At 42.5% G+C, this 26,623-nt stretch overlaps 1 long non-coding RNA gene across 1 annotated transcript in view; it reads right to left on the bottom strand.

Annotated features, from left to right (window-relative positions):
• Positions 1-3,729: 3,729 nt before the first annotated feature.
• LOC144692953 (uncharacterized) overlaps positions 3,730-26,623 on the bottom strand; it is a 152,861-nt gene continuing 129,967 nt past the window's right edge. Inside the window, exons 2-3 of the long non-coding RNA XR_013579430.1 lie at positions 10,457-10,572; positions 3,730-3,879 (exon numbers count right to left, since the gene is read on the bottom strand). This is a non-coding gene — a long non-coding RNA (uncharacterized LOC144692953). The remainder of the gene's footprint in view (positions 3,880-10,456; positions 10,573-26,623) is intronic.

The raw sequence follows: 26,623 nt of genomic DNA, 5'->3' as shown, positions 1-26,623 counted from the left end.
GTTACTTTATATTGTGGACACAACAGGTCCAATGATTGCAGGCCTACTGGTGTGCAGGGACCTGCCCTTGGTCACCATTCATGGTCTCATCAAGATAATGATGAGGACCACAGACCACAAACAGCGCCATTGGAAATCCCATGCTTACACTGGAAGAAGGCCACCTACCTCTACATCGCAGATCATCAGCTGACAGGCTATGTGGCACAGATGGAACCGAATATGTATAGCCATTCTGAACTTGCAAACTTCATTGTATTGTGAAACAAATGCGGAATTACTATTCAGCACACAAGTGTGGAAAACCTTCCTCAGTCATCACTTGTCCATACTCCTGGGAGTACAAAATACATTCATTGAAAACTGGGGAAGATGAAAGATGCCCATGACCAGCATGCGGGTAACAAATTACCCAACCTGAGTGTCAAAGAAAAAAGTTTGAGTACAAAACCAAACCAATGGCACATGGAATCCAGCAGAAATCGTCAGCATATGCTCAGAACCAAGGTTGTATCAAATACAAACTCCAAATGGTGTGACAGTGTGACAAAACAGAAGCCAAATCAGAACAATACCACAATTAGAAACACTGAGTAATCATATTGCAAATAGAACATGGCCTATAAGGTGCAACACAAACAAAGCAACCCTAACCAGCCTTTGGAAAACATACAGCAGCCTCCAACCAAGATCATCGTAACTAAGTCTGGATGGGTAAGCAAATTAATGATATGTTTCAGAGACTTGTAAATTTATTACTTTATATAAGGGTATATTCAGACAAAATGTTATTTTCCTTTGCTGTCATGTAAATAGTTTGGAATAGTTTTTAATAGGTTCTTTAAAGGTAAACTTCTAGTTTAGGAAAAAGGGGGATGTTGTGATATGATGTACATGTACCTTTAAGGGTACACATCTTAAACTTCAGTCAATCTTACCCACCTCAAGACACTATGTGATTTGTAACCCCATGACTTTGTACTCAGAATACAGAAGCAGCCCTTCAAGGCAGATGTGCCTTCTCAGCCTCCCAGTTAACTCTGTATGTATATAGTCTTATCTTCAAATAAAGAACCCACATTATTGTTTTACCAACCCTTGTCATATGGTATGTTTGCAATGAACAAGAGAATGTAACAAGGGGAAACTTTTTATGCAGAGAGTAATCAGAATGTTAAACTCGCTACCACAAAGAGTAGTTGAGGTGAATAGCATAGACACATTTATGAGGTGGCTAGATAAACAAGTGAGAGAGAAGTAAATAGAAAGTTATACTGATAGAGTTAGATGGAAGGGTGGGAGGAGGTTGATGTGGAACGTAAACGTTTCCATGGACCAGTTAGACTAAATGACCAGTTTGTGTGTGTGAATTCTTTGCCATTCAAGATATTTCAATTGCTATCAGTAAGATGCAATAATTAATCCAAGGGCGCAGCATCTCAACTGTCTAAATTTAAATTTAACTCCTTTGCTCTATGAAGCTCAGATGAAGTCATAGGCCAAGATTTTATGGCCCCTCCCATCCAGTGGGGTATTATGGTCCCGCCGAACTGAATGGAGATTTAAATGGCTCGCCGCATCCGCCAGGGGGAGACACACTGTGGTGGGGCCATAAAATCCTGGCCATAGGGTCGTATTTTGACTACTACTCGGGTCATGTAACTTCCCAACTCATTGGACCCGCCTCAGTAAAAAGTGCTCCTAGTCACCTTGTGGGCAGGTTGGGGGAGGGGTAGATAGGTTTAGGATGAAGTTGGGCCTGCCAACCCCAGAAGCAGATGCGAAGAGGATCCGGGAGGGGGACAAATGCTGAGCTGGTTAGAAGGCCTCCTTTGGTTCTCTGGTACTTGGTCACAGTTGTTTTAGAAGATTTTATGCCACCTAGCCATCACCCCTCACTCCCTTACCCAACCCCCCATGGCCCCTCATGCCAACTCATGCCCCCCCACCCACCTCCCATAGCCCCTCATACTCCCATATCAACTCAGTGCAATTTGTGACACATACCCATCTGCATGGCCCCTCATACCCTATGTCAACTCATTGCCAACTCAGACTACCCACCCAGCCCCCATGGCCTCTCATACCCCCATACCAACTCAATGCCAACTCATACGCCAACCCATCCCATTACCCCTCATAACCCCATTCAACTTAATGCCAAGTCATTCAATAATCACCATGGGCAGGACTCAGGAGGCAAGTGGAGAAAAAATTAATTTATAAAAATCTAACACAGTTCTCACTATACAGCTGTGATAGTGAAAAATGCTCCTATTCATGAAAGCATCAGGACATTTAAATCTCTTCAAGTGGTTAATCTCTTATAAGAACAAAACAAACTTCTGTTCATACCCATAATCCTTTAATAGCCTCTTTAAGCTGTCATTCAAACTGTGAACTCAGAACCCCTGCTAAAATAACTGTAGCTTTTGCAACTCAGCTAAACAGTCATAATGGATAGCCCTTAGGGAAATGTCAACAAATACCTCTATTGAAATTGCTTGAACATATGCCACTCTAGCTGGTTAATCAATCAAAGCAGTCGAGCAGAGGTTTGTTTAAATAATCCCTGACAGCTGCAGCTAGTTGTTATTTACATTTTAAAAAGTGAGGGGTTTAAGAAACTTTAGATCATGACAGTTAAACTGACCTAATCCGACCTTCAAGAGTGTTTACATCTACGCCATCAATTTGTGACTCCAACACTGCAGGTTAAGGCCCTTGCAACAGCCAAAATGGGGTCTGTTTGAACTTAACACTAAGTTCACATGGGCCTGCTGAGTTCAGGTTTCTCTCCTGTATGATTCACGCCCACCTCCTTTCCTCCCACCAGCAAAAATGGATGTCAGAAATGGGGCGGGACTTCCACACCTGAGCTCTGCGCACCATTTTTAAAGGACTGTGAAGTTAGAAGACTCTGTGAAAATCTAACCCATGGTCACTCATTTTAAACAGGACCATTTACAAAATCAACAAAACAAAGCTCAAAAGGATTTGAAAATGAATCAATTTTTTTCATTGTTTGTTTTTTTAAAAATGGAGTGTTAATGGTATCACTCCTAGAATAGAGGTCTTGTGTTAATCACTTTGAAGATCAAAGATTAATTGATCTTCACTCATGGAGCACAATGTTATTTTAAGTGAAACTTGTGCATTTTTCAGAGTCTTTTTTGCTATATCTGTCTTTCAATTAAATGAGACAAACATCTCAGTTCTACCAAAGCATAAAATATCCAATCGTTTGAAGACCTGCCAAGTTGAGTACAGACAAGTGAGATCATCCACTTCTATTTTTTCATAGAGGAGCTACTCAGTAGGCTTGTATTGAATATACAGTTCAAACATTTATTTGGAGAACATTTACTTAAACCCTTCAGCATAGATCAGTGCCCTGCTCTGCATAAAATGAAGGTTTCACCATGTGTCATGCATGTACAACAGTTGAAATTAACAGAAGGCTTGCGCTCTTTTTTGAGGACTTATTTTCACATCACCTGCTTCATTCGTGATTCCTGTTTGGATTGCCTATGATACTCTTCCAAATTCCCATTTTACTAATTGAAGACCAAAAGCAGAGTTTGCTCAGTCCGCAAGCATGACCCAGACCTTCCGGTCACTCATCATTTCAATTCACCATCTTACTTTTATGCTTACATTTCTGTCCACAGCCTGCTACAGTGTTTCAGCGAAGCCCAATGCAAGTCGGGGGAACAGCACCTCATATTCAGACTAGGCACTTCACAGCCTTTTGGACTTAGCATTCGGTTCAACAACTTCAGATCACGATTTCTGTCCTCCATTTTGATTTTCCCTCCCTAAGTACCCTGCATCTTGCTTTCAAGGTTCTGCTTTCAGGCAGCTTCTAATAACATGAATCTGGAATACAAAAACACAATATTTATTGATACTGGTCACTCAGATTTGGTGCTCCATTTGCATTGAGCTTTAAACTTAATTGTCCACCATCATTCGTGGCTGGATGTGACAAGACTGCAGAACTTTGATCTGATCTTTTGGTTGTGGGATTGCTTAGCTCTGTCTATAGCATGCTGCTTCCACTGTTTAGCATGCATGTAGTCCTGCATTGTAACTTCACCAGGTAGGCACTTCATTTTCAGGTATGCCTTTTGCAGCTCCTGGTATGCTCTCCTGCACTCCTCATTGAACCAGGCTTGATCGCCTGACTTGATGGTGATGGTAGAATGAGGGATATATAAAGCCAAGAGGTTACAGATTGTTGTTGTGTACAATTCTACTGCTCCTGATGACCCACTGTGCCTCATGGATGTCGCGCTTTCAGTGGTAGATCTGTTCTCAATCTATCCCATTCAGCACGGTGGAAGTGCCACGCAACATGAAGGACTTCTTCTCATAAGCACTGTGCGGTAGTCATTCCTACTAATATTGTCATGGACAAGTGCATCTGCAACAGGTACATTGATGGCAGTGAAGTCAAACAGGTTGTTCCTTCTTGTTAGTTCCTCCACTACCTGCCAAAGAGCCAGTCTGACAGCCATTTTCTTTAAGACTCAGCCAGCTTGGTCAGTAGTGGTAATAGACACTGAAGTCCCCCATCCAGAGTACATTATATGCCCTTATTCATTCTTTCTTGGTTATTTTGCTTAAACCTCTCCCAAAGTTTGTTTGGTATTTGTTGACGCTATTTAAGCGCAATTTGCTAAAAGGTAGCAATCTCTCTCAGAGAGATTTCAATAGTAGTTGATGTGAGATTGTAAAGACATATCCCTTTTCCTTGGACTGTTGTAAAGAACATATCTTTTTATTTCTGTTGGACTGTGGATTAAGATTACAATGGCTGCAGTTTGAAGGACATGTCTACTTGAACAGTGTGAGGGATATAAACAATGTTACTGTCCTGGAACAGTGTGTGCCATGAAAGACAGGTTGGTGCCGAGGAGGAGTCTGGTCTAATGGGGAATAGCCTGGCAACAACATTTTAAATTGGCTCCTGACCAGGTGACAAGGGTTTGTGTGAGAACAGTGCAGCGGAATAACTCATAGCCTGAATGGAAAAAGTCCTAAAACCTCTGTCTCCTGTGTGTGTCAGATTCCAGTATTTCTACAATAATAGCTAGCTGGCTTTTTCTCCTCATACCTATATAACCTGCTCTCTCTCTCTGAAAACCCCTGTCAAGAGGCAAAGGGGAAAATCACTGTTCGAGACATTAGAAGGCAAGTGCTCAACCAGTGAACTAAATAGTGAAAGTGCTGGAAGACCACCTTGTGTCATCAACAAGAACTGAAAGGAATTTGGAAGCCATCAATCAAAATCAACCCATTGAATCCTGTACTCTGGAATTGGTGTTATTGAACTGTTCTATCCCACCCTTAAAATCTATGATTTTCTGTGTCTTATGTGTCTTGTATGTGTGTGTATAGGGATTTAAGAAGGGATAGAGTTTAGGTTATAGAGTTAGAAATTAGCAGCTCTTTCTTTTGCCACTGGTTAAAGTCAGTTTGTTCAATGAACAGTTATTTACTTATTAAGTTTACAAACCTGGTGCTTGTATTCTGTTAACCTAAATTAAGCAATTAGGTTGATCATACTTTTTCACATTTGTCATGGCTCAGGGAGCAGTGGAGCTTGATATTGAAGCGCACTATCCCCAGTGCCTCATGACAAGATCTTCACACAGGTACAGCAGGCTAGGGTTAAAAACATCTTGTTGAAATTGGAAAGAGATTATTCTACACCTAATCAGTTCTATACTTGTCCTGGAAATGCTTGATGCCAATACTGGATGCCAAATGTGGAACAATGCCTATTTTCCTCTTGCTCATTTCCATCTGTAACCTTAATAAGCATAGAAATTCATCAAAGAAAAATGGAATATTTGGAAAATCAAAACACAGCTTTGATGATACAAGATCAATAAGTAATCCGAGGTGAAACCTGGCATGGCATAAACATTGTACCAATGAAAGGCATGATTTTACAGAATGGAGTTAGATAATGGGTGGGGGAAGGGATATAAATGAGGTTCAGTAAAACATAACATGCAGGGGATTGATATAATGAAGATTCTCCTAGCCCATAAATGTTCTTGTTTGGAGTGTTGTTGAACCAGGATTGCTTCAAGATGCATTAACTCTCCATTTCGTAAATTCGTCAATAATTCAAAATGGCAGGCTGGCGGAGGAGTTTTCATATGTTTCCCATTGAGTTGAGTAGTCTTTTGCAGTGCGAAGTGACTGAATCTTTGAGTGACCTGTGGAGATTTTGATCTATGCTTTGATGACTTGTCTTTGGCATGGCCCTGGTTATTGTCTTTATACTGTGCTAATTTTACTTTGTACAGTTCAACTCTAACAGTTTGCCAAGAAATGTTATGCTTCAAATAGGATATCTATAAAGATAAAAAGGGTGTATTTGTAAATTCTTGTTCCACTGTTTATTTAATCATTCATAATTCAACCTAATTAAGAAAAATACTTAATCAAAACCTATGTTCTACATTGCTGAAATTCCCTGCAACTGCCAGGTGATATTCAACAGCTTTGATCAGTAAATCTGGAAAAATGAATAACTCTTCTGGATTAGAAGTTTCATACAATATGAAGCTGTTTAATCCTTTGCTTTCTCAATAATAATTGATCTGTTCCACTTGAATTATAAACAATGGGATTGATTCCTGGGAAAGAGCACGTATGGTTAATAGATTTCTACCAGTGAGGGTGTATCTGTCCACAAAAATCAGGGCAAATCCAACCTGGCCTATTACCGCCCTCTCTACTCTCGATCATCAGTAAAGTAATGGAAGGGGTCATCAACAGTGCTATCAAGCGGCAATTGCTTAGCAATAACTTGCTCATTGACTCCCAGTTTGGGTTCCACCAGGGCAACTCAGCTCCTGACCTCATCACAGCTTTGGTTCAAACATGGACAAAAGAGCTGAACTCAGAGGTGAGGTGAGAATAACTGCCCTTGACATCAAGGCTGCATTTGACCGAGTGTGGCATCAAGAGGCCCTAGCAAAACCGGAGTCAATGGGAATCAGGGTGAAAGCTCTCCACTGCTTGGAGTCATACCTAGCACAAAGGAAGATGATTGTGGTTGTTGGAGGTCAGTCATTTCAGCTCCAGGACATCACTGCAGGAGTTCCTCAGGGTAGTGTCCTAGGCCCAACCATCTTTAGCTACTTCATCTGTGACCTTCCTTCCATCATAAGGTCAGAAGTGGGGATGTTTGCTGATGATTGCACAATGTTCAGCACCATTTGCGACTCCTCAGTTACTGAAGCAGTCCATGTTCAAATGCAACAAGGCCTGGATAATATCAAGGCTTGGGCTGACAAGTGGCAAGTAACATTCGCGCCACACAAGTATCAGTCAATGACCATCTCCAACAAGAGTGAATCCAACCATTGCCCCCTGATGTTCAATGGCATTACCATCACTGAATCCCACACTATCAACATCCTGGGGGTTATCATTGACCAGAAACTGAACTGGACTAGCCATATAAATACTGTGGCTACAAGAACAGATCAGAGGCTAGGAATAGTGCGATGGATAACTCACCTCCTGAGTCCCCAAAGCCTGTCAGCTATCTACAAGGCTCAAGTCGGGAATGTGATGGATTACTCCCCACTAGCCTGGATGAGTGCAGCTCCCACAACACTCAAGAAGCTTGACACCGTCCAGGACAGAGCAGCCCACTTGATTGGTATCACTTTCACAAACATTCACTCCCTCCACCCCCGACGCACAGTAGCAGCAGTGTGTACCATCTACAAGACGCAATGCAGGAATTTACCAAGGCTTCTTCAACAGCACCTTCCAAACCCACAACCACTACCATCTAGAAGGACAAGGCAGCGGATAGATGGGAACACCACCACCTGGGAGCTCCACTCCAAGCCACTCACCATCCTGACTTGGAAATATATTGCCATTCCTTCACTGTCGCTGGGTCAAAATCCTGGAATTACCTTCTTAACAGCGCTGTGGCTGTACTTACACCACATGGACTGCAGCAGTTCAAGAAGGCAGCCCACCACCACCTTTCTCAAGGCAACTACGGATGGGCAATAAATGCTGGCCCAGCCAGCGAAGCCCACGTCCTATGAATGAATAGAAAAAAAAATCTGCTGTTCATTGTATTAATTAAATTATTTTCCTTCACCTTTGTGTTATTTATGTTGGCTTTGAGGTTTTTTTTCAGATGATACTGAGGAAAAGATATATTACAGTATAACATTGTCCTTTCATCTCCAGCATTTGCAATCAAATGCAGTCTAAACTAATCGGATGCAAGTCTCTCCACTGGCAGCAAGTATTGTGTGTGAAAACAGTTTGAAGCTGTGTCAGCTCAAAGGTATGAATCCACATCACCAAATTGCCCCAGTTCCTGCCCTTGTTGTATTTCTCAGTCAACTTCACTAACATAGTGGGCAATATTTAATGGAGGTGACATGGGTCTCGCCCACTAGCTGGAGAACTGGTGAGAGCCCCACATCACCTCCTTTTGAGAAGGCACTTAACTGGGCAGAGGCAGGTCTTCCCCGGGATCGATGACCCCAGGGCGGAAGTCCTGCCCACTGAGCGTCGTCAGCCAATCAGAGGTGGGCAACTCTTCACTGCCCGGCAGTGCCACCGGGGAGGTGGTGGCTGCTGCTGGTACTATACCCACCTGAGGCCCAGGATCACCATGGACCCAAGCAGAGGTGTCAGGAGGGCAGTTGCAGGGGAGGGGTAGTGTGCAGCAAAGGTGGGGGGTGGCTCTAAGCCTCCAGCAGAGACCACAATCCCCATTACTAGGGTAACGGAAAGCTGTCTGATACCTGGAAGGGTCCACACGGTCTGAATCCGCAGAAGGTCTTGAAGACAGCAATGAGTCCTGAAAAGAGGCCTGGAAATGCTTCCCCCCTTCCTGATGCCAACTCCCTTGATCAGGCACTGAGTGACTTTGGATAAGGACATCTCCAACCCCGGAAACCTGCGTGCAAAGATGCCAAGATTTGCTTTTTGGGCTCCCTGCATTGTGAATCCCATCCACCACTGGGTGAAGAGCAGCACTGGCGGGATGTGGCCCTTAAGAGAACATTAATTTCCCACTTAAGGGCCTCAATTGGCAGTGGAATGGCAATGCCATCCATGGGCCTTCCCACCATGGACTTAATCAGGGCAGAAACGGGGAGGCAGCGGAGTCCGCACCCACCACCATTCCACTTGATTAAATGCTCCCCCGCCACCAAACCCACCGTAGGGTTTGGTGGCTGGGACATTAAATTCCACCCAGTTTATTTGATCATTATCACATTGCTGTTTGTGGGACCTTTGCTGTTGCTGTGGCAAAATGGATGCCATGTGCTTCTTCCATTGCAACAGTGACTATGGGCAGAATTTTCTGCCTGTCGGGCGGGCAGGCCCGACCCAATCTCTGGCAGGCGGGGAGCTGATCCCCGCTGGAGAAGTGGGCCGCACCGCCATTTTACGTGGGCGGGCCAATTAAGGGGGGGGATTCCCCAAATGTGAGAGTGCGCTCTTTTGCGCATGCACACGAAAGAGCGCACATCTCCCTGAGGCAAACTGCAGCCTCAGGGAGATCGCTTCCATTTTGAAAAAGATTATAAATAGAAAAAAAAATTCCCTAACATGTCTCCCTCTTGTGACAATGTCACATGAGATGGGACATGTGCATAATTTACACTATAACTTTATTAAACTTTTTAAAACCCTGCATGAAACCTCATCCCACCGGTGGATGAGGTTTCATGTTTTTTCTATTTGCCGCCGGGGCTCCTGGCCTGCCCGCCCACCTTACGGTTGGACGGGCAGGTCCTTTAATTATTTAAATGATCCTGTCAATGGCCTCAATTGGCCATTGACAGGTCGGCGGGCCCATAGCTGATTTTGCTGCGCCCCCACCTTCCTGAAAATTTAAGTGGAGTGGAATGACGTCGGGGGTTCCGCCTGACGTCATCCCGCGTCATTTTATGCGTTGGCGAGCCCCGCCCCCTGCTCGCCTACGGCAAAATTCTGCCCTATATTTCATAAAGCACTTTATTGATTGTAATGTGTTTTGGGACTTCCTGAGGTTGTGAAAGGTGCTGTATAAATGCTCTTTCTTTCTATCTTTCTTTGTAACAGAGTGGAAGGGACTTTACTCTGCATGTGGCTCATTTTGTATTGAAGCTGGGAGTTCTTAATGCTGATGCTGTGTACCAAAAGAGGAAAGATGCTTAATTAAATGAAATAAGACCATCAAAGGGTACATGCATAGATATTCTTTGCTAGCAGACATAATTTGTTAGACCTTATCTACATTGGCAAAAAGAATAATGTTCCACCATCAGGTCATGTCGACATGTTGGAGCAGCTATCCATGCTACCATGACAAAGGCTGAATCCTACACTACTCAATGCTTTTACTCTAAGGAAGGCGCTGGCTAGAATGAAAACAGCTTAAGATGGTAAAAATGCAACTAACCTGTTTGAAGAAGATGAGACCTTTAAATAGTATTCCTCCAGGTTCCTTGTTGATTGTTGGCACTGTGATTTGTCCTGGGCAAGTTTAACACCTAGTGAGTCCATCGCTGAGGCAATCTAATCACAAAAGAGGGCAAGGCCTTTATTTTAATATTATAATGACACTTTCCAGTACTCCAAGTGGGTGCCTGGATGCCGACACTACGGCCATATTCCACACTTTTGGCACGGGATTGGCTTGTGGGGCCACTTGTCATATTAGAAACTTAGGCCCCTGTTTTAGACCTGTATATTTTTACGCCTGTGTAGCCTTTTGAAGTCCACATCTTGGACATCTTGAAAAAAAGACCTTGCATTTATGTAGCACCTTTCATGAACTTGGGTCATCCCAAAATGCTTTACAGCCAATTAAGTATTTTTGACGTGTAGTCACTGTTGTAGGAAATGCACCAGTCAATTTGCACACAGCGAGCTCCCAAAAACATCAATGTGATAATGATGAAATAATAAGTTTTAATGATATTGGTTCAGGGATAAATGTTGGTCAAGACACTAGAGAGACCTCCCATTCTTTTCTTTGAAAAGTACTATAGGATCTTTTAGCTCCGTCTGGGAGGACAGACAATTTAATTGAAGCTGAATGACGGCACTTTCAACGGTGTAGTACTCCCTCAGCACATCACTGCAGTGTCTGCCTAGATACTATGCAGTCTCTCAAGAATTTGAGATTGCTTTTGCTGAATGCATTATTCAACTTTACATCAGCCTTAAATCAGTCCAGGGAATAAAAGGGTAAAAAGCGGCTCTAAAACAAGCTAATGGCGTGTTGCCCTCTGACGCAGTGGAAGTGACATGTTTGCTGGGCAGAGCATTGCAATCTTCTAGTGACAGGCATTTGTTTATTTTCTCCATGTAGCTTGATTAATGTGGATGGATGAAAGGGTTCGGGATCACTTGAGGTAACCATTTATCAGATGGGAGATGACGGATGTGTGGCATTTGAAACCGCATGAGTAAAAATAAGAAAGACAGGTTGAAAGGTTGATGGCCTGTTTCACACTAAAAGGTTTGTTCGTTTTCTTGACCTGTACGTTTATAAAATCACAACGAAATTCACCCTTAAGCAGCTCCTGTTTTAATTTAAGGCTGTTCAATACCATGCTTTCATTTTAACAAATGTCAAGGTTCTAAAGAAATATATGTTATGGGCACGTAGGACAAGAGTTTGAGCCCCAGATTCCCTATAGGGGAAATTCTTGATCTTCATTGTGCCATGGGAGAGGGTGGAAAAGGCTGCAAATTAGAGACCAGGCGGGAGCAAATGTTTGTGGATGGGGTGCCAATCAAGCGGCTGCTTTGTCCTGGATATGCCATGCATGGAAGTGGGAGGAGGGGAAGAGAGAGAAAGAAACATTGAAGATTGCAAACTAATCAAAATTCCTCAACTCACTTAAAAACTACATGAATGATGGCGACAATCTGACTGTCATTAATACAGGACAAAGACAATAAAGTCTCTCCCTCATTAATTAACTTTTGCTGGTGGCAAAGTACTTCATTTGTGCTCAACACTTTCCCTTCATGGCCAAGTCATGATTGAGCATTCGTCATCTGGGAAAATCATTGGTGTGAACCAGATCTTACCATTTCACACTCATGTGCACTAACACAGTGGACTGGCAGATCATTATCATTCATTCTTACTTCACTAAAAATGGACACTGCTGCTTGATTATGAGCAGGTGGAGTTCAAGAATGGCAACTGTGATATTAGATTCCTGTTCTGGAGTGTTCGTATCTTCAAAGGTTAGGGAGAGATTTCAGAGAGATTTCTCTTCTTTGAGGTAAACCGTTCATTTCCCAGGAGACAGAATAAACTGGAATAGATTGTGGCAATATGAATTGTATATCACCCAATGGAAAATAATGGACCGTGAAAAAGAAAGAATTTGGATTTATATTAGTAGCATTTAATCCTCAGGACAACCTAAAGCAGCCACTGGACTACTTTTACGCATTGTAGGAGAGTGTTGAGCACAAATGTAATACTTCGCCACCAGTGTAGGGGTGGCAGTGGTGTAGTGGTATTGTCAACCGACTAGTAATCCAGAGGCCCAGGATAATGCTTTGGGGACCCAAATGCCACCATGGCAAATGGTGGAATTTGAATTCAATAAAAATCTGTAATTAAGAAGTCTAATAATGACCATGAAATCATTGTCGATTGTCAGGAAAAACCCCATCTGGTTCACTAATGTCCTTTAGAGAAGGAAACCTGCCGTCCTTAACTGGTTTGGCCTCCATGTGACTTCAGATCCACAACAATGTGGTTGACTCTTAAATTCCCTTTGAAATGGCCTAGTGAGCTACTCAGTTTTATCAAACCACTGAAAAGCCAATAAGGAACAAAACCAGAAGGACCACCTGGCATCGACCTAGGCACTGTAAATGACAATGTCAAACTCAGCCCTGTCGACCCTGTAAAGTTCTCCTTTCCAACATCTGGATAGCTGTCTCACAGACTAGTCAGCAATATACTCAAGAATCATATTGTGAGGACAATGTCCCAGACACCACCATCAGCATCCCAGACACCACCATCAGCTATCCCACCGGCAGTACAGACCCAGCAGAGGTGGCGGCACAATGGTATACAGTCAGGAGGGAGTTGCCCTGGGAGTCCTCAACATCGACTCCAGACTACATGAAGCCTCATGGCACCCGGTCAAACATGGGCAAGGAAACTTCCTGCCGATTACCACGTACCATCCTCCCTCAGCTGATGAATCAGTACTCCTCCATGTTGAAAACCATTTGGAGGAAGCACTGAGGGTGCTAAGGGCACAAAATGTACTCTGGGTAGGAGACTTCAATGTCCATCACTAAGAGTGGCTCAGTAGCACCACTACAGACTGAGCTGGCTGAATCCTAAAGGATACAACTGCTAGACAGGTGAGGGAAACAACAAGAGGAAAAAATGTACTTGACCTCATCCTCGCCAACCTACCTGCCGCAGATGCAACTGTCCATGACAGTATCGGTAGGAGTGACTACCATACAGTCCTTGTGGAGACGAAGTCTCACCTTTACATTGAGGATACCCTCCATCGTGTTGTGTGGCACTACCAGCGTGCTAAATGGGGTAGATTTTCAACAGATCTAGCAACTCAAGACTGGGCATCCATGAGGCGCTGTGGGTCATCAGCAGCAGCAGAATTATACTCAACCACAGTCTGTAACCTTATGGCCCGGCTTATCCCCCATTCTACCCTTACCACCAAGCCAGGGGATCAACCCTGGCTCAATGAAGAGTGCAGGATGGCATGCCAGGAGCAGCACCAGACATACCTAAAAACGAGGTGTCAACCTGGTGAAGCTACAACACAGGACTACTTGCATGCCAAACTGCAGAAGCAGTAAGGGATAGACAGAGCTAAGCAATTCCACAACCAACATATCAGATCTAAGCTCTCCAGTCCTGCCACATCCAGTTGTGAATGGTGGTGGACAATTAAACAACTCACTGGAGTAGGAGGCTCCACAAATATCCGCATCCTCAATGAGGGGGAGCCCAGCACATCAGTGCAAAAGATAAGGCTGAAGCATTTGCAACAATCTTCAGCTGACAGTGCCGAGTGGATAATCCATCCTGGCCTCATCCGGAGGTCCCCAGCATCACAGATGCCAGTCTTCAGCCAATTCGATTGACTCCATGTGATATCAAGAAAAGGCTGAAGGCACTGGATAATGCAAAGGCTATGGGCTCTGAAAATATTCTGGCAATAGTACTGAAGACTTGTGCTCCAGAACTTGCCACACCCCTAGCCAAGCTGTTCCGATACAGCTACAACACTGGCATATACCTGGCAATGTGGAAAATTCCCCAAGTATGTCCTGTACACAAAAAGCAGGACAAATCCAATCCGGCCAATTATCACCACATCAGTCTAGCTTTGATCATCAGTAAAGTGATGGAAGGGGTCATCAACAGTGCTGTCAAGCGGCACTTGCTTAGAAATAACCTGCTCACCGATGCTCAGTTTGGGTTCTGCCAGGGCCACTCAGCTCCTGACCTCATTAAAGCCTTGGTTCAAACGTGGACAAAAAAACTCAATTCCAGAGGTGAGGTGAGAGTGACTGTCCTTGACATCAAGGCAGCATTTCACCGAGTGTGGCATGAAGGAGCCCTTGCAAAACTGGAGTCAATGGGAATCAGGGGGAAAACTCTCCGCTGGTTGGAGTCATACCTGTCCCAAAGGAAGATAGTTGTAGTTGTTGGAGGTCAATTATCTCCATCTGTCAAATTTTTTGCCCACTTACTTAACTCATATATATCCCTTTGCAAACTCCTTGTATCCTCCTCACAGCTTGCTCTCCAGCATCATCAGCAAAATTGGTTACAGTACAATCAGTCCCTTCATCCAAGTCATTAATATAGATCATAAATAGGTGGGCCCAGCACTGATCCCTGTGCCACTTCACTAGTTACAGTTTGCCGACCTGACATTGACCCATTTATCACAACTCTGTTTCCTGTTAGTTAGCAAATCCTTTATCCATGCTAATGTATCACCACCCACTGACCCCGAATACTATGAGCTCTTATCGTGTGCAGCAACCTTTTATGTGGCACCTTATCAAATGCCTTTTGGAAATCCAATACACTACATCTACTGGTTCCCCTTTATCTGCCTTGCTTGTTACATCCTCAAAGAACTTGAATAAATTTATCAATCATGATTTCCCTTTACAAAAGTGCCGACTCTGCCTGGATGTATTACGATTTTCTAAATGTCCTACTATTGCCTCCTTAATAATGGATTCTGGCATTTTCCTGATGACAGATGTTAAACTAACTGGCCTATGGTTTCCTGCTTTCTGTCTCCCTCCATTCTTGAATGGTGGTGCTACATTTGTCGTTTTCCAATCCGTTGTGACCTTTCCAGAATCTAGGAGAATTTGGAAGACTACAACCAATGCATCAATATTGCAGTGATTCTGGCGATGTAGGGGTGATTGAGAAGTGATGTAGGTGGGCAGGTAGTGATGGTGTTGATCCTGATGATTGTGGTAGGGAGGGGAGAGCTTGACTAATGATGTTCATCTTAGATCCTTTCTAATTGTCCCTCTTTGGTATCAAGAGAGAATTGGGATGTACAAACTTTCTTCCTTTCCACTTTTCCCTCAGAAAGTAATCATATTATATGAGACAAAATAAGATTTTATATAATTTTAAGTGACATAAATAAGACTAAAATAACCCAAAGAAAAAATGAAAAATGTTGTTTTGTTCCAGCGAAGACATCCATCTGCTACAAAACGACCCCCTTTCCAAGTAGGAACCCTGGCAACGCGCAAACAAACAGACAGACAGACAGACAGAAACATTGAGATACAGACACTGTTTAATAGGGAGACTTGTGTTTTGGACTGAACTGTTAATTCCCAAAAGCTTTCTAAATTTTTAGGGGCATCTCAGATGATGAAGTAATTAACATCTGCAGCACCTGGCGAGGAGAAATATATGCTTTTGCAAACTTATGCACACATTTATTTTAAAAATGCCCTTTCTTTTATCAAATCTGCATTTTATTTGCAACAAGTGTGATGATTCCAGCTCCTTGGTATGCATGCTGGCTTCCTCTCCCTCTCTCACTCACTTTTGTCTCTTTTTCTCTCTCTCTCTCTCTGAATGTTCTCTATCTTTTTCTCCATATTTTCTTTTGTTTTCTTTCCTTTCCTCACTCAAAGGCCACTTCTTCTACTGTTCTTTGAAGCTTGTCAGCTCCGTAGAAATAAAGCCCAAGGCTCAATGCTTTGGGTCTCACCATTTAGACACAGGGCCTGTTCCCTCCTCCAGTGTTGGTTGAAGGAGGGATGTTGGCAGGGCACCAAGCGATGCCCTGATCTTTTTGAGAAGTACTAACTATTGAGTCAACCCAAAGAGACAAGCTTGGGGTTGTTAGGGAGGGGGGGGAGGAGGTGTGGGGGGGATGGTTTGAGGGGGTACAGGGGGTGGGTGGGGTGATCAGACAGTGCATCACTCTCTTGGTGTGTCAGTGGAGCATCAGTCCAAAGTGTGTTCAAATTCTGGAGTAGAACTTGAGATGTCAAACTCCTGGGAAGACTGCTGGTCATGGTGACCTTTTGAACAGTTTCTCTTGAAATGTCAATGTATTTTTGCTTGTCTGGTGTTGACCGATCTGCTGCACATTTTAGTATCTTCTGTTTGAAAATAAATTTTCATGTTGAATTTTTATCATTTACATTTTTCATCTTTCATCTTTTTACCTCTATTTTTCTCTTGATTGCAGAGAAGTAGAGATGCTATGGATAGGAAATGCTCTTTAGTTGAGAACAGACCTTGAAGGTATATATGGAATTGTTCGGAGTGACTTCTAAGGGGTTTTAAAACATGTTCCTCATAGGTTGAAGTCATTGGGTGTAGGCTTATGATCTATAAAATCCAAATTTATTTTAATTAATACCAAAATGCGTATTCTTAAATGATACCGAGCATAGCTATAATCTTTCATTATGTGAGAATTTCTGAAATGACTGAATGAGTTAAGTTTTTAATTGAGTTGGAATCTAGGCCAACAGCAGCATGTGCCACAAGTAGCTACTGCTGAGATTTTACTCAATGTTTTACTTTTTCTTTTTGATCTCAGCAGCGAGTTTTAAGTAATAACATTTCATGCATTTATACGGTAGCCAGAGTTTCAGATTAATTTATCGCTAACAACCAAAGGCTTTATCTAACTCTATTCAGCTTCTCCTAGATCCCTTACATCAGGCTCTGTTTAAGAAGCTTATTATCTGTCATCTCTCTTTACCAAAACAGGGATCTTACACTAAATTGGCTTCAGCTTCAAAAGATCAATAACTCATTGTTGAATAGTAAGGGGAGAGAAATGCATATGGGATAAAGTAGGCTAGTACAATTTCAAAGAAAAGTAATTAATTTATCTATTTCATTTCAAATCAAGGAAGTATAGTGTTCCACCGAACATTTGTCAGTCTAGATATTTTATTATGATCTTTGCTGATTTGCAAATAGTTGCACTGTGTGGCTGGCTGTCCATTTCCTGCAAACATTATAGAATGCAAGCCAATGTCCTGTGGTGTGCGCATGGCGTTTTCAGTTTCCTGGGCCCTAAGCTTTGGAATTCCCTCACTAAATCTCTTCACAGCACCACATTTCTTTCTATCTCTAAGACACCTACCTCTTTGACCAAGCTTTTAATCATCTTAATAGCCTAATATCAAATTTATTTCCTTATGTGCCTCAGTGCCAAATTTTATTTGATAACACTCTTGTGAAGTGCCTTGGGACACTTTACTATGTTAAATGGTTACATAAATGGACATTGTTGCTGTTGATGTAGTGTGGGGGCAAGGACATGGCTGTGATGTTAAAATGGTCTTTCTCTTTGATGTCACTGTTCAACTATTCCCTGCCAGATCCAGACACTTCTAACTGTGTGAAATCAGTTTGAAGTGGAATGTTGTTTTCCATTCAGAGGGCTGTTAGAATTGGATGTTTTATGTGTTATAGATTGTTCCAGCACCAACTCTGAATTCTGGATTGACATCCAGCAGGGCAATCGAAACTGATGGGAATGGATGTCCCTGCCCCCATCATATGGGTTGTAGGAGGCCAGGAAATTTGCTATCATATAGGATGAACCACTCTATTGGTGGGCATAATGATGGTCATGGCCCTGGACGGACTGTGGCCTGTCAGACTGTTAATCAACCTTTGAAGTTGGCTACTTCACTCTACTCTCTGAGGAAAGGGTCTGGCGATCATAAATAACAACAGCCAGAAATGGCTATTTAAAAGGGAATTAGATAAGTATTTGAAAAGGGAGATTGCAAAAGAACATGAGGAAAGACAGGGGAATTGGGATTAGAGCTGAAAACTCTTCTCAAAGATTGATTGGTCAGCACTCTCTTCTAATGAAGTATAAATTGTTGTTCCCTTTGAGATTTGGTATTCCTGTTACGAGGATGTGCTTTTTAAAGATACAATTTCTGATTTTTCTTTTTCTTGCTGATTTAATAAAAACACTGGGACACTATGTACAGGAAATGGACAACTGTCCAGGCTGTGGAAATCCACACAATCTTGCATTCCATTGAGTGGGATGAAAAGAACAGATACTGAACCTCCTGGGGAGTGTGAAAGACCCATCCCCCATTGGCTTCACACCATCCTGAGACTTTTCAAACGTTTCTGAGATAAGACATCAAAATGCAATTACCTGTTCTGAAACAATAACTGCAGCAGACATGAACCAATAGAATTTCTCTAGAATAGACAACCAGCAAGGTACTTTTAAGGACTGCATACTAAGCAAGAGAGTGAGAACAAAAGACAATGATGTACTGAATACAGGCTGCTGAAGCTGTGTGCCTCTCTGCTCCTCTCTCTCGGAAGCATTGTGCCCAATTTTGCAAAGTAACCATCCAGAGAGGAACTACTCCCAAATATCCCACCACAAACCAGCATCCATTGAAGGTGCTGAATCCTTGAAAGCGCCCCTAGCTGATCTAGCACATGCATTTTTCAAGATTCCGAATGACCTGTCCGACTTTCACATGCAATGCAAGGCCTTAGGACCAACCAGGACATCAGTAAACTGGACAAAGAGACGGGGATAGTCATCCTTAACAAGCGTGACTATATTAACAAAATACACGCCATTCTTAATGACAGGTCCAAATTCCTATCCATTCGATCTGCCGCTCAACATGACCAGACAATCTTGCTCGAAAGTAAGCTAAAAAAAACACTTGCTGGACTTGTGTAAGAGCAATGAGCTACCGCATGATATATATGACAGGGTTCGTCCTCATGGTTCGCTACATCTGCGTATGTATAATTGCCCAAGACACACAAAAATTATGTCCCTTTACGCCCCATCCTATCTTTGGCCGGTTCTGCACAACATGAATTGACCAAATGGTTGGGGGCGAATTGTTAAACCAGTTTTGACCAAGTTTTCCACATACACAGTGAAGGACTCCTTTACATTTGCGAAGGTCATACAGGACTTGTGTATCGATAGCAATGCTGTGTCCATGTGCTCATTTGACATTGCTGGCCTATTCACCAATGTTCCACTTAAGGAAGCCATAGACATTTGCACTGCAGCACTATATCATGGTGATCTCGACCCGGCGCCATTAGATGAATCAGTATTCTTTGAACTTATGAACTCAGCATCTCGCGCTGTTGAATTCAGTTTTAATGACACCATGTATGCTCCAATAGATGGTGTTACCATGGGATCCCCTCTAGGCCCAGCTCTCGCAAACATCTCTGTTGGGTTGCATGAGAAACGTGTCTTTGATTGAATGACGCCTAACCTGCTACCCCTCGCATATTTCCGACATGTGGATGATACGTTTGCTATATTTAAATTCGCAGCTGCATGTAACAATTTCCTTACATGTCTTAATGGGCTCCATCCTGCGCTCAAATTCACCTTTAAAATGGAGCAGTCAAATGAACTCCCCTTCCTTGACGTACTAGCTGAGAAATTTGCCAGAGGGTTCTCTACTATGGTCTACCACAAGCCTATCTTCACTAGTCATTTTGCGCATTGGGATTTTTACAGTTCCGCACGCTATAAGATTGGTCTTATCAGCAACCTTATAAATAGGGCCTGAGTGATTTGTTCACCCTGCAAGCTTGATGCTGAAGTAGGGCGCATCAAAGGCATCCTGCAGGATAATGGTTACCTTGATCACATCATTTCGCGCAATATATCACACAAACTCATGAACTGGCCTAAGGCCATCACTTTCAGCCCTGAAAAGTGCCCAGTCTACCTCAGATTACCCTGGAAGGGCAGGGTATCTCAAAAATTTGACCAACAGGTGAAACTAGCTGTTTTATGCTGCTACTATGCAATAGTAACACGAGTGGTATTTGCCACTAACAGGATGCTGCTACCAAGTCAAAAAGACATTCTGCCTATCACACAAATAAGTAATGTGGTATATAAATTTCAGTGCGAGTGTGATGCTACATATGTAGGCCATACATCCCAAAGACTGGCAGATCATATTAAACAGCATGTCTCAGCCGCTGTTCACAAAGGGGAAGGTACAGACTGTACCCAACCAGCCTGTGCTTGCAAAACTCGAAACACAGTGTCCAACATTAGATGTGATTTTGCATTTGGACAATGTTTGCTAAATAATCCTCAGTGCGTTAACAATTACACTGACAACCTATTTAAGATTGTCAGCCGGGCTCTCAGTGTGGTGCATTTGCATGTACTGGAAGCTACATATATTAATACACTTTGCCGACAGGAAAAACATGTACACACATTGCGCCTGTTTCAGCTAAACAAAATAAGTGACAACCTTCACTGACTCATTCCTCAGGGCAGTGCCTTGACCAATCAGGGTAATGCTGCTTGGTTTAAATTTCAAATAATGCTTGGCAGTTAACCCTCAGTTACCATCACTGTTGTATTCTCCATGGCAACACCACTTGCCAACCGATCAGCACTCTCTTCACATACGGTATAAATTGTTGTTTTCCCTTTATATTGGTACTCTTGTAAAGTGTCCTGATAAGAATAATCTGAAAAGCTTAGACATGTCTCTTTTTTCAGCAATACTCAAGTTCTGTACAACCAAATGACTAATAAAATCTGTCTGACTAATTCTTTACATTCCAAAAACGTTAATAGCGGGACGCCTACAGAATTTGCAAAGCATATCTTCTAAAAATTCACACAAAACTCTGACGTGGTCAAACCTGGAGTAGAAGAATAGTGGAGCCATTTCACCACTCCTCACGTGGCCACATAACATCTTGCAATTTCATCCTGATGAGTGCAAGATAAAAAGCTTCAACAATGTGTCTATTTTTTTTAACAATGCTCAAGTTCTGTACTACCAAGGGACTAGATTATGCAGTGTCTGTCTAGAGGGCTACGTTTGATTGAATCATTCGTACCATGCGGTGTCATTGAAATGTTTAGAAATTAAAATTTTTAAGCTGAAATCTTCTGAAGATGTTGCCTTTTTATTCCTGTAAGAGAAACTGTTCTGCTCAAGCTCATGTGCCTGAGGCAAAAGTTAATGCTAATAGCAAATTCTAAAGTCTTGTGGAATCCCAGTGTGAAGTGAGGTGGGCATGAGATTTATAGAGTATTAAAAGAGCCTAAGCTATGACCACACCTACATTTTGGCCACATCTGTTTGAGGTTATGTTCGGCACCAAACTGCATTCTTAGTAATATCAAAATGGCAGCGTAAAACCTGCAACTCCACTGCTGCTTATACACATCAAATGGTGCTGGACTACTTTCATGTAAATACTTTCATATGAAGATCACTTTTCAAACTCTCCAAAAACAGCTCTTAAATAAAAAACATAGATACGTTCAATCCAAACCCAGTTTTTAGATTAAAGAAAGGCACAATTAATCCAAAAACAGCTCTTAAACAAAACAAACATAGGTATGTTTAATCCAAACCCAGCTTTTAAATTAAAAAAATATAGGAAAGGTTTATCCAAGAACAGATCTTAAAATAAAATCCCAGCCGACTTTTATTTCTGCGCCGTTTTTAAAATAGCTGCTTTATTATTGATAAAGGATCTTTTTTAAAGCAAAGTTTCCAACAACGTATATATGTTGTCTTTCTTGATTGTTTTGGCCTTGGAGGGTCTTTATTAAAACATTTGTCAATTAAATGGAAGTTAATTAAGTTATGAAGAAAAATGCAATACATCCTGGATGACTGATTGCTACTGAGCAAAACTGTACAAATGTGACCTCTGCACTATGGAGCAGCTCATTTGTGGCAAGTATATCTAAATAATCTGGTAGCAACATTATTGGTCTTTTACAAATACTTAGAGATGAAATAATGCAATAAATTATAATAGGTATAGTAGGCTGTTGTACACAAATAATTAACAGCTCACAAGATGATGTTAAACACTTACTAGCCAAGCTCGACTTAGACTGGAAAGTTGGATCATCTTCAATTTAATGTACTCAATTTTATTATGCCAAATTTGATTAAGTCTTTTATGTTCACATATTTCTTTTTGTAAGAAATATTTGCTTTTAATGTTTCTGAATTCCTCTCCTGAGTTCCCTTCCACCAAGGGTCATGCTGCTCTGAGAGATGAGGCTGTTGAAGTTCTGTTCTGCCAATGCTGTTTTGTAGCCTGATATCTGAGGATGCCATAGGTGACAGATTATGTACTTCAATCCATCAAAAAGAAGCTAACTTTCGCTCATCTTCTGTTCACTACAGAATGACTCAGACCAGAAAGGAAAGACCAAACAAGGAAAAAGGGACCGTTGTGAAGAACCACTCCTTTTATGTAAAAATGTTAAAAATTGTATATGCTGCTTGTTGTAGTGAAGCAGAAAAGTGCCCACAAGATAAGTACAGAATTAATTTTGCAAATCAAGACAGGAGCAGTAGTAGTGATGATTTTTTTATTGCCTCAATGAAGGGTATGGAGGAGATCTTGCTCTAGTAATACAGCCATTACATCGCAAGAGGTCAGAGATTGTGAGCACTGATGTTGTGGGACATGAAGGAAGTTGATGAATAGAATTATCAGCAGAAGCAGAATAGGGTATTGGATACTGAGTCGAGAAAGATATTGAAATGAAACGGCAGAGATATTGAGAGGACAGCATCTTGGAAAAGCCACAGGATGGTGAAAAAGTGGCAGAACATGAACCATTACCTGCAGCAATTTGATGGAAACCATAGCTTTGATGGAAGATCCAATTATGGTAACTTGTTCAGAAGTGGCTGGTATGAGTCTGCTGCGTGTGATACTGATTGTGTTTGTCAGACATCGCTCATTGATTCAGAGGTCTTTCAGTGGTTGGAGATCTTTAGAAATGCTCTTTGACCTTGGCAAGTTTTCTCACATTCCAAAGTTGACACAGAGGAGGAGAGTTTCTTTAACAACTTTTAATTTCTATTTTGTTCCATTTAGTTTGGCAGAAGGCTGAAAGGTCACTTGCCTTTCCGTTGAGTTATGAAATAATGTGTGAAGAAAATAAGGAAGGAAGAAAAGAAGGAAGGAAACAAGGAAACATTTATATTAAGGCTAAAAGGATTGGGATTTTTTGGCTCGATCGGCTGATATGATGGATTTGTGTACTAATTTCCTAACTTTGGGACTAGGTTCAACTCCAGCTCATGCTGATTGGCTTAAAGTCTCTCTCTCATTGCCAAGGTCCTAAATAGAAAAAGCTTGGGGCAATTTGAAGACAGTTTTATATGGCCTCACAACTGCCAATAATTTTGCAGTACTTGTAATTAGCATCAAATTGTCAATATCTCTCAGCAAAGACATAAGGGAGTGCTGCTATTTAACACAGAAATATCACACTGCTGTTAAAGGGGTTCTCTTCTGATTCACCTTTGAAAGGAAGCATGTTGTTGTAAATGGGTAGAAGGATTTTTTTGTGCTTTAGCCCTCTGTATTTAACAGCACTTAAATATTGCTTGATCCAATACCAAAAGTAGAAACTGTTGCATTGCTCAACATTCCTCACTAAGAATAAATAAAAGGTGCAGATGGCAGAGTTACAGTACAAAGCAATATGCAGAAAAGGTTCTTCATAGGATTCAGGCTTTTTAAAAGTTATTGATGGGATGTGGGCATCGCTGGCTAGGCCAGCATCCAGCATTTATTGCCCATCCCTTATTGCCCTCAAGAAAGGTGGTGGTGAGCTGCCTTCTTGAACTGCTGCAGTTCCTGGAGGTGTACATACACCCAAATTGCTGTTAAGGAGGGAGTTCCAGGATTTTTACCCAGAGATAGTGAAGGAACAGCAATATATTTCCAAGTCAGGATGGTGAGTGGCTTGGAGGGGAACTTCTAGGTGGTGGTGTCCCCATCTATTTGTTGCCCTTGTCTTTCTAGATGGTAGAAGTCATGGGTTTGGAAAGTGCTGTCTAAGGAGCCTTGGTGAGTTCCAGCAATACATCTTGTAGATGGTACACACAGCTGCTACTTATCGTCGGTGGTGGAGTGAATGTTTGTGGATGGGGTGCCAATCAAGCGGGCTGCTTTGTCCTGGATGGTGTCAGCTTCTTGAGTGCTGTTGGAGCCGCACTCATCCAGACAAATGGGGAGTATTCCATCACACTCCTGACTTGTGCCTTGTAGATGGTGGACAGGCTTTGGGGAGTCACAAGGTGTTACTTGCCACAGGATTCCTAGCCTCTGATCTGTTCTTGTATTTATATGGCTAGTCCAGTTCAGTTTCTGGTCAATGGTGACCCCCAGGATGTTGCCCTGCCTTGAAAAATGCTGCAAGGTCCAATTATTCAAATTCCTGAAAGTTCTTGAGAAAACACTTCCTCTCTCAACACCATCCTGTATTACTGGTTCATCCTCAATTTTTATAATATAGCATGCGTGTTATATACTTTCATGTGGAAGGACAGTGTAATTTATTCATAAGCCATAGTTTTTAAATGATTTAGCTTGTTTTGAAAACGCTGATTGCATACCTGTCATACTTGAACATGCTATTCCCATACAAAACCCTGATTTATTTCAGTAATATGAAAAAAAGGAATCATAGAACCATAGTGGTTACAATACAGGAATCCATTCAGCTTTTCTGTCCATGTTGGCTCTCTGTCAAAGTTTAGTGTTTTGTCACTTCTTAACAATTAAGAATACACACACAGCTATCTGCTTCTGAACTCCAACTTCCTGTGTGAAAAACAGCAAGTTCCTTTATTCCTTGTTCTTCACCAGAGGGCAATACATCCAGGACTTAGCACACCCTACTGTCAGGTTTTGGAAGCCACAATTGAATCTGTCTCAACCACTTGCTGCATAAAAAGTTTTTCCTAATCTCGCCTTTGGTCCTTAAAACTGTGACCTAAATTACTCAGCCCTTCCGCCAATGGGAACAGTCTTTCTTTATTTACACTGATCAGACCCCTCATGATTTTGAAAACCTCTATCAAATCTCCTTTTCTCTTCTCGAAGCAGGCCTGTCCAAATAACTGAAGTCCCTCATCCTTGGAACCATTCTGATAAATCTTTTCTGCAACCTCTCTAAGGCCTTCATATCCTTCCTAAAGTGTGGTGCCTAGAATTGAAAGCAATACTCCAATTGAGGCCGAATTGGCGTGTTATAAATGTTCATCATAACTTCCTTTCTTTTGTACTGTAAGGGTGGGATTTTCTGGTCCTGCCAGCGTGATGGGTGGGACTGGAATTTATGGAGGAGGGCCAAAAGTCTGTTTCCCGCTGGTGTAAAAAAATGTTTGTGATTGTCCACTCCCTACTTTCATGGCGGCTCGGGCATTTGACATGTGCCATTTCGGGAACCAAGTTTGCATTCATTTAAATATTATGAATACTCATTACTAAGGCAGCTCACTAGAATCTCCAGATCATAAGGCTCCACTGGCAGCTTATTAGACTGGCATGATTCACAACCGATCATAAGTGACATGCACCTGGTGAGCACCACTTCACTCATGCCCTCAAGGTATGTTTGCTTACCTTTCATTCCGCTGCACTCGCGGCTGCACTGGCTCTGTGCCAAGCTGCGCAGGCAAAACCAGTGGGGAGGCATGGAGGTCTCTGAGTGAATGCTTACCATTCCAGACCAATGGGAAGGTGGGGGGGGGGGGGGGGGGGGGCGGAGGTAGGCGAGGGAAGGGGCTGGAAGGCAAAGGCTTGACTGCAGTGGCTGAGAAAGACTGGGGAAGGGTGCACACAGGCACATAGCAGGGGTGGGGTGGGGAAGGTGGGGAGGAAGTTGAATGCAATTGAGGCCAGAAAGCTTAGGCGGTTCTGGGCAGTTGCACAAGAGGCAGTCGGGGCCAGAAAGCCACAATTTAGAGGCTGTCCTTGGCATGCTGGTCCCAGACCAGGGACGGGGAGGGTCTGTCAGACCTCTGTCAGTTGTGCCTAGCATGGTGTTTAGGGTGTGGTCATTCCCTCAGACATATCGGGCCTGGGGGTTGATGGCATCATACTGGGCCGCGGATAGTTCAGTCACAGTGAGGGAGGCATTTGTAGCTTGTAGATGGGGAAGTAATTTAGGGGCGGGCACTTGACAGTCTCATGCGGGTGTCAGTGTAAGTCACAGTACAAAAAGCTCAAGATGGATAGAGGTCAGGTCAA

This window comes from Cetorhinus maximus, chromosome 18, assembly GCF_964194155.1.
Source record: "Cetorhinus maximus chromosome 18, sCetMax3.hap1.1, whole genome shotgun sequence".
In the NCBI taxonomy this organism is placed as follows: domain Eukaryota; kingdom Metazoa; phylum Chordata; class Chondrichthyes; order Lamniformes; family Cetorhinidae; genus Cetorhinus; species Cetorhinus maximus.
This window is presented reverse-complemented; position numbering and strand designations above follow the sequence as displayed.